Genomic DNA, 10,114 nt, shown 5'->3' on the forward strand with positions numbered 1-10,114 from the left:
TTAAACTTACATATTAAATATATTTTCTTGTTTAGAATATCAGTGTCTGTATATTCAATGTGTTTCTGGTCGTCTTAATATTTGTGAGAAGCCTAAACTGGATTTTGTCTTCAAATAATTTCGTACGTACGAAATAATTATATATTAGGAAATAAAATGAAATTTAACCTACTACAAATAATATTAGAACGATCAGAAACACGTTTAATATACAGCCACTAATATTTTATGCAGAAAAATATATTTGATATGTAATTACAATCGTTAAAAAGTCTCTGTTAGTCGATAACATCTTAAACATTGCAGCAAACTCAGGAATGTCCCTTTAATACCTATACATTATGCAGAGATGCATCATTTATCAATATCAGTAACAGGATATTTTTAACACAACCTAAAATGCGTTACTGTTACGTCGTTGAATATAGCTTACAGTATTGTAAACATACAACGTAGAAATACCAAACTGCTTAATTTGTGTGTCTTGGTATACACGTACGTAGCCCAGTGGTAAAGCGCACGCCTGATAAGCGGTCGGTTTAGGATCGATCCCCGTCGGTGGACCCATTAGGCTATTTTTCGTTCCAGCCAGTGCACCACGACTGGTATATCAAAGGCCGTGGTATTTGCTATCCTGTCTGTGGGATGGTGTATATAGAAGATCTATTGCTACTAATGGAAAAATGTTGCAGGTTTCCTCTCTGACTGTGTTAAAATACCTTATGTTTGACATCCAGTAGGCGATGATTAATAAATCAATGTGCTCTAGTGATGTCATTAAACAAAAACAAACTTTCTAAACATACAACGCAGAAATTCCAAATTGCTTAACTTAACTTTGTTGTCTTGCGTACATGCATATATTCGGTTTTGCGGGTTTGTATTGACAAATATGGCGGTTTTGTCCGTCCGTGCGCTAAGATCCACTCGTGTGACAATGGTAAGTGTTTAAACATCTCATTAGTACCCGCGGTGTGGTGGCCACAGTGTGCACATGGATTTGTAGCAGACGACACAGTCGTGAGGCGAATTATATCAACAACTGGCATATTTCCACTTTCCTATCAGTCTCGATCAACCTAGACGTTCGTTGTGAGCACTCTAGCAAAATAAAAAAATTAATAATAATATTAAATAAATTAATAAAATTAAATAAATAATACTTTTTAAAACTCGAAAATGTATCATATTAATAGAAGGTTGAATAGATAGACAAGTTATGTTGTAGCCGTCAATTATTCTGTAGGCCTACTTAGCAAATTCCCCCCCCCCCCCCCCCTCTCTCTCTCTCTCTCTCTCTCTATCTCTCTCTCTCTCTCTCTCTCCGTCCATCTCTCTCTCTCTCTCTCTCCGTCTCTCTCTCCCGTCTGTCTCTCTCTCCGTCTGTCTGTCTGTCTGTCTCTCTCTCTCTCTCTCTCTCTCTCTCTCTCTCTCTCTCTCTCTCTCTCTCTCTCTCTCTCTCTCTCTCTCTCTGTCTGTCTCTTTCTCTCTCTCCCTCTCTCTCCGTCTCTCCCTCCCCCCCCCCCCACTGACAGCTAATCATTAACTACTGTCGCGGACAGACAACCCAGACAGCTGAGGTGTGTGCCCATGACAGCATTCTTCAACCTTAACTGAAAATAAATTTAAATAAAATAATAAATGAATGAATCGAGACTAAACCAGCGAATACAGACTTCGTGTACAACGCTCCCAGACGCATGTTTTGTGACGAGTGTGGGTTGATCGAGACTACAGAGCACTGTACCCGATTATATTGTCATTCCAGTTGGCTTTGAGTCACGTCAGGTCATCCCAACACGTTAACCCACGTACGTACACCTCGTACACAACACACGTTACACTTTAAATGTTCAGCTGAAATCTTAGAGTGCGACACCATTACGATTTCACTAAAGAACCACTGAAAATGGCGACTATTATACAGATACGTCAATCAAGAGGATACAGGGTGAGTATATGTTTGACTGAAACATGTTTTTCTTACTTTTATTAAATGCTTTTTGTTTTTGTTTTTTTATAGGCTTTATCCTGAGTTTACTGCCAATATATGGTGTTTTATACTAACAACTATTCTAAGGACTAAAATTTCATATTCAAGGGACATTCTTGAGTTTGCTGCAATTTTTACAATGTTATCGACCAACAGAGACTTTTTAACGATTGTAATTACATATCAAATATATTTTCCTACATAACATATTAGTAGCTGTATATTAAACGTGTTTCTGGTCGTTCTAATATTTGTACTAGCGCAAATTTGATTTTATTTCCTAAATCCAGTTTGGGCTTCTTACAAATATTAAGACGACCAGAAACAAATTGAATATACAGACACTGATATTCTGAACAAGAAAATATATTTAATATGTAAGTTTATTCGTAGAAATAGTGTAGTCGGAAACATCTTACAATGCAGCAAACTCAGGAATGTCCCTTTAAATGTATTTTTATGTTTAAGAAAGATATCTGTATATCCAATGTTTCTGGAATTTGTAGAAGCCCAAACTCCTTTTCAGTTCCTAATGTGTATTATCGTACGATAGAATCCAATTTGGGTTACTACAAACATTATAACAAGAAACACCGTGTATATATACAGACATTGATCTTCTAAACAAACAAGAACATGTTTTTCATATGTAATTTAGTCAACAAAAATAATTTATTAGTCACACGAGACGTACAACTATAGTTTGTTTGGGTGAGAAGAGAATCGATGAATTGGCTTGTAACTTCATAAAGAATACCTGTCAAATTCATTATCATATCAAAACATATTACATTTTAAACCCATCCAACTCGCAAAACATTTTTGTTATTTCAAATTAAAAAAACTTCTTATAAATTACCATCAAATTGCATAGGCTAAATCCTCTTTTTTGATACTGGTATGGGGGCAAGTGGTGGGATAAGATAATATAATTTGAAGTAATTTGTTAAGAAATGTGATTATTTAAATGGTTGTTTTTGTTTTGTTTTTTGTAAAAAAAAAAAAATGTTATGAGAGATAAATTTAAGACTTAATACTATATTTTTATATTAGTTTTAGCACTAGTTTGTTAGTGATGTTTCAATGATTATTACAATCGAAAATTAATCGGCTTGGTTCTACCTATGTGATAATCGATTATAAAAATCCATCATCGATTGTGTGGGAAAATGGTAACTGTAATAGTTCCTCCAGTTTACATGATAAAATTGATGTAAATATGTTATGGTTGGAATTTCTTGTCATGTGTATATAAAGGAAAATGTATTAAATAGTTATTAAAGGTAAAAGTAGCCATCTGTAAGGTCTAGATTCCGGTGAACAAATATCCCAGTGAAGTATTCAAATCCTTGTGTTTATATAGTGCCAACCGATTACAACCGATGATCGGTGATCGATGATGAAATTCAAACCGATTCCCAGCGCTGTATTTAATATATAACAATATGCCAATTTATCGATTACCTTTTCATGCAAACGGACTATATTTCCTTTATATTCCAGCACGGGTTAGATAATAGTGTTTATGAATGAATGAATGAATGTTTAACGACACCCCAGCACGAAAATTACATCGGCTATTCGGTGTCAAACTATGGTTAATCCAACAGTTTTTGTTTTCATATAAAGTTAAATATTTTGTTCTCTTTAGTTTTCGGGATATTTTGTGTGTGTGTGTGTGCGTGCGTGTGTGTGTGTGTGTGTGTGGTTTGGGTTGGGTTGTTTGTTGTAGTTGGGGGTTTGGAGGGGGAGTTTGGGGGTGTTTTTTTGTTGTTTGCTTGTTTGTTTTTGTTGGAGGGGGGTTTCTTTTTTGTTTCTTTTTTTCTTTTTTGGTGGGTCTCACCTAAGTACCCAGTTTAGACTAATACTTATTATTTATTTATTTTCTAGTATAGTTCGTACTTAGTATGTACGTGGATATAACCTAAGAACACTTTAAAGAAACAACGCCGGTGCAGCTAGCTAAGCGTTAGATACTGCAGAAAGCAGGTTCCGGTAAAACTTAGGAAACACAAAAAAACTTGTAGGTGTACGGGTAAATAGAAGAAAGTAAACACGGCATTTACATGGGGAAGGTCACCTTATACAGGTTGGAACTACAGCGTGGAAATTGGTGATAACCCGACGAGTGCATGGGTGTGTCGCTTCATTTAATTCTTTCTTAAACATCTGTGTCTGGTTAAAGTTCGTTTTGATTAAGACGCCAGTAAAACACATTGATTTAATAAGTATCGGATATTTGATGTCCAACAGACGGTAATTGTTCACACAGAAACATGATACATTTTTCCATTAGCAGCAAGAGATATGTTATATGCACATTCCCAAAATCTGAACGACAAAACCGTAATACGTGATCAGGCCGTATCTCTGCACAATGCAAGAGTTGAATGGGCATTTGGCAAAATAGTGGTTGATTCCATGAAACTCTATCTACTGCCTCGTCTATAGGAGGACAACCACTCCCGGGAGATCCTTTACTGGTGAGTGCTTCCCTCTTGCACCACCACAAAGAGGACTGCCATTCCCGTACTATATCAAAACTAGCACAGGACAGAGCTCATTAGAATAAGTACAGCTGTGATGACATGCACTCATGAATCACTGTCATAATAGTGATGATATTAGGTGTTCGCGAAATGTCAGCATATCCTGCACTACCGGTGACATATGTCATGAGTAAAATGATAAACAAAATTTATAAATGTGCAAGAGTTTCACTAAAGAGACGAATAAATATGCACAGGATAGGACAACACATACCACAGCCTTTGATATACCAGTCGTGGGGCACTAGTTAAAAAAGGAAAAAACTTAATCAGGGAATTAGTTGACAGATGATTATATCCTACCTAAGACACCCACCCAATTCCACCCACCCCATGCGTCTGAGTGAATGAAAGAATGAATGACTGACTGAATGACTGACTGAATGAATGTTCAACGACATGTCAGTACAAAAAACACCCACATCGTCCGTTTGGGTGACACAAAGTTAATCCTGGTACACTGAGTAAGTTAAAGTTTGGTTTGTTTAACGACACCACTAGAGCACAGTGATTAACTAATCATCGGCTATTGAACGTCAAACATTTCAGAATCTGACAGTCTTCTGAGGAAACCCGCTATATTTTTCATTAGCAGCAAAAGATCTTCAATATGCTCTTTCCCACAAACAGGACAGCACATACCACGTTTTTAAATACCAGACAAGCACCGGTTGGAAAGGGAAACCCAATGGGTCCGGTAAGGCGGTTCGATCCTACATCCAAAGCAATTCGGGTCATTGCTTTACCGACTGAGTTAAATCCCGCTACCCTAGGACTAGTTATCATCAATTTATGAATTTTAAAATAATCTTAATTAACAAATGTTTAGTAACTACACAACTAGTAACAAATAAGTGCGTCACTTATTTTAAGAAGTTTCTACAAGGTTTGTATTGATCCTATAGGCGGATGGGATTGGGATGAGAGATGGGATTGACTAATAATGTAAATACACAGAATTGCCGCGTCATTATTTAGTCCAGTGTTCACAGCTTGCTAACGAAAGTTGTACATATCTAAAGAAATATTTTTTTACATTAGACCCAACACTTTGAAATTAAATCACTGCAAGTATTTAACTTTAAAAACAAAACAAAAACACTATAATTTATAACGAAATTGTGTAGGCTGGTTGATGAAATGTGTTAAATTTACTTATTTATATGTTTGATTATATTTTACGCCTATTATAAGTAAATTACATGTACATTTATGAAAATGATGAATAATGTGTTAAGGGACATTTATCTGTTGACATTTTATTGATTTATTTGTATGTATGATTATATTATACTTTTATTTAGTATTTCAGTATACTTACTGCTGAAATGTGTGTTAACCACCTAAAATGAAATACCGATGGTGTGGGCCTAAAATCCACTAAACTGTTGCAAACTTGCGACGCACAAGACTTGCAAAGGACAATGCGATGTTGCTTGAGAGAGCTTTGATAATTAAGCCCCAGCTAGGGGCCTTATTCACAAGGCTCTCTTAGGCTCTCTTAAACAACAACACATTGTATTTGCATGTCATTTTGCATTGCGTCGCGAGATCGCAGTTGCGAGAGTTTAGTGATTTAGGCCCCAGTTCTGTTATATTCGAGAAAAGTGAGACTGAGAGGAAAGAAATATTTTTAATACGACTTATCCTACCTCAAGGTTGCATACCACCATTAATTACTCCATGCATTTCAATACAATTTCTGTCAGAATATATTATGTGAAAAAATAAACATTTAGGCTATAGACGTATGTAGGAATTGTATCAGGGGTCTAGACTGTGAGAAGCGAAGTTTATAGAGGAACAAGTAATGATCCGAAAAATATATTATTTGTTACAATTATTTGCTTGAGCAGGAGGGGTTTCGACTCCCAAAACCCACCGAGCCTGATTTATCGAGATGGCTACGTGACTGCTATTTTAAGGGAGTAATCTCCCTTCACTCTTTGAATGCGCGTTCCACGAGGAATGCGCTTATGCAGAGCAATGATTCTACATTTAGTAATGTTCCGAACAGGACACAGAGCAATGATTGTACATTTAGTAATGTTCCGAACAGGACACAGAGCAATGATTCTACATTTAGTAATGTTCCGAACAGGACACAGAGCAATGATTCTACATTTAGTAATGTTCCGAACAGGACACAGAGCAATGATTCTACATTTAGTAATGTTCCGAACAAGACACAGAGCAATGATTCTACATTAGTAATGTTCCGAACAGGACACAGAGCAATGATTGTACATTTAGTAATGTTCCGAACAGGACACAGAGCAATGATTCTACATTAGTAATGTTCCGAACAGGACACAGAGCAATGATTCTACATTTAGTAATGTTCCGAACAGGACACAGAGCAATGATTGTACATTTAGTAATGTTCCGAACAGGACACAGAGCAATGATTCTACATTTAGTAATGTTCCGAACAGGACACAGAGCAATGATTCTACATTTAGTAATGTTCCGAACAGGACACAGAGTAATTGAAACCCCCAAGTGCTTGTTATAAATATGGAAAATGAAAGTGAGTTTAGCTTAACGATAAATGACGTTATTAAAACTCGTGATATATGCTAAATTATAGGCATGTTGGTTAGCAAACCATTCTGATTTCATTTTGTATGTGTACGATAATTGACAAAATGCAGATTTATTTATAACATATAATATCTTTTTTAAATGTAGGTGCCCTCCTAAAACGTTTTGAGGTCCCTCCTTGAAAACTGTCAGTGCCCATTTTTCACTGTTATAATCCTCCCTAGAAAAATCCTGTATCCGCTCCTGAAAGGTTATCTTCACTAGTAACTGATAACATTATTATTTCAAAATAGAAATATTTAAAAATATTTTATTAAAATAAGTAATAAATATTATTATACAAACACTGACCTGTATTGGTGATATTCATATCGTCGAACATTATCGAAATAGTGCAGCTAACCGTTGTATCCGCTTCGCTCATCTTAAATACATGTATATTATTATAAGTGCATATCAAGTAAATTAATGTTTTCTTATACTTGTTAAATATGCTCATAGCCGACAAATAGTGATATCGTTCACATATTTTTGAATTTAAGCTAAATTCAAAAACATATAATTCCAATCTCTAAAAATCCCTTTATTATAAACCCTTGGATTGGTTAAATTCGTATCACGTGATGATAAAAACTGGCATTCATAGCACCATGAATCTCAGTTTAGCACTATTTTTGGCTATATAGCCGGAACTACTTTATGAATTATGTCAACAAAGGAATCCCCGAGGAATTTCCTTGAGATTCTATTTTTAGACATCAAACAGTAATCGTCTGCCGTCAAACTTGTAAATATCTAAAAATCTTCACATATAAATTATACCATACAAAATAGGTCGCTTCAGACATTTTTTATTAAAGGTTAAAAGTTATTGAAATTACTTACGTTACATGTTTATAGTGAATTCAAAATCCCACAGCTAAAAATCTATTTTGTCGATCCAAAAAAAGTGTATAATTCCAATGGAATTTGGTCTTTTACAAAAGCGATTTCAAAAACAAAATTCAGTCAGTTCATGCCAACCATTAGCAGTAACGCGTATTCAACGGCATTGTAGTATGACGTACACAACACATAGCCACTGCGATCCAATCTTTAAACGAATCGGGGTTTTGAAACTAGGTATATCATGTACATGTTGGGACACAGGAACGAAGCTTTAATTCGAAGCTACAACAGAGAATGTTCCACTTTCCAAAAACGAAACATCAGCATGGCACTGTCAAATGTCACGAATACTTGTGTCGCACCACTTGAAGTCACACATGCCAAAACCATCCTGTGTTGCCACTTCCACAATTACAAGGCCAGTAAACACAGAAACTCGCGACACACCTGTTTCATCCATTTCCGGAAACATTGAAACCACTTTCTCCATGTCAAATATATCAACACATGGAATTTTCACACACTCAAACATTTTATAATTGTAATTTCAACGTCGTAATTGGTAAATCTGGACTAATCAAAAAATGGCGCCCATCTACAGTTCTTAGTTAAATATTCATACACCAACCGCTTCACATAAATTATACCATACAAAACAGATCGCTTCAGACATTTTTATTACAGGTTAAAAGTTATTAAAATTACTTACGTTATATGTTTCTAGTGAATTCAAAATGTTTCTAGTTGGTATTGATATTTAATGCAAAAAATTAATATGAATTGTATTAATGATTGTAACATTGTCATTCTCTCATTCGGCTATTGACGGAAAAAGCCGAAACCACCATAGGGATTCCGCTAATGTTGAGTATGAATTTCGTGTTAATAAAATAGTAAATAGTTGGAAAATAGAGTTCACTTTTTATTTTAAAGAGGTTTACATTAATGACATGGTTATGTGTTTGGAATTATAAGAATTGAACGTGAATATTTTTGAGTTTCATGCTAGTATGAAACGCAAAAACGCTTTACTCACTTTAGTATGAATGGCTTCGCGCTAACGCGCTACGCCATTCATACAGTGTGTAAAGCGGTTTTGCGTTTCATACTAGCATGAAACTCAAAAAATTTCACGTTCAATTCTTAAATGTACGTACAGCAACTTTGACGTCAATAATCATATTGACACGTCATCATATTGTTGACGCAATAGTTATGTTTCCGGCATCGTCCGTAATTTACGGAAACTGTCGAAGTGCCATTCAAACGGGGCGTGTGTGTGTTTTTTTGTTGAGTTGGGGTATTTTGGGGAGATTGGGGGGTTAAGTTGCAACAACAAACGAACTTCAAAGATAAATGAGGTGTAGATGCTCACACATGGGTGTATTTAGTTTTACATGTTAATTAAAACAGGAATAACCCGACACTAAGTATTAAAGATTTTGTAACATTTTGTCAATAACCTTTTTAGAAATACAACAAAATTTCGGGGGAGCGATTTTCTATCTTCTTGTTTAAAAGACTGCTTGGTTACTTATTTATTATTTTTCATTATTATTTATTTTATTTTATTTTATTTTATTTTATTTTATTTTATTTTATTTTATTTTATTTTATTTTATTTTGTTTTATTTATTTATTTATTTTGCTCAGTTTGTTTGCTTGTTAATTTTATATATATATATATATATATATATATATATATATATATATATATATATATATATATATATATATATATATATATATATATTATTATTATTATTATTATTATTATTAGGCCTATTAATTTATTATTTAACTTTATTTATTATGATTATGATTATTAGTATTAGTATTAGTATTAAAATAAAATCAAGATACAGGTCACTTCTCTTTTTTTTGTATGACTAGATAAAAAGAATATCAAACTAACATCAGAAAATGTTGATATACATAAGTGAACACATCATTAATTTTATCTACGTTGATCATACGGTTGTGTAGATCATAAATAATAAGTATGTTCTAATCATTCGTGTTACAAACACTGGAAGCAAACAGTAGAGGGGCTAGAGGTACTGCTCGCCACATAGGTAGCCAGAAGTGAATTAATATGTGCGCTCAACCCACACACCCGTTGCGGCATCTTGCGACGCTC

The 10,114-nt window shown here is 34.6% G+C and overlaps 1 long non-coding RNA gene across 2 annotated transcripts; it reads right to left on the reverse strand.

Annotated features, from left to right (window-relative positions):
• Positions 1 to 829: 829 nt before the first annotated feature.
• Positions 830 to 9,167, reverse strand: LOC121385315. Of its 2 annotated transcripts, none has more exons than XR_005959528.1 (3): positions 9,132 to 9,167; positions 7,438 to 7,510; positions 830 to 1,101 (listed from the first exon to the last, which is right to left on the reverse strand). It is a non-coding gene; the product is annotated as an uncharacterized LOC121385315 (long non-coding RNA). The 2 variants fall into 2 exon arrangements; XR_005959530.1 differs by lacking the exon at positions 9,132 to 9,167 and adding an exon at positions 7,972 to 8,031.
• Between the last annotated feature and the right edge of the window lie 947 nt (positions 9,168 to 10,114).

Source organism: Gigantopelta aegis, chromosome 1, assembly GCF_016097555.1.
Source record: "Gigantopelta aegis isolate Gae_Host chromosome 1, Gae_host_genome, whole genome shotgun sequence".
NCBI classification, from domain to species: Eukaryota; Metazoa; Mollusca; class Gastropoda; order Neomphalida; family Peltospiridae; genus Gigantopelta; species Gigantopelta aegis.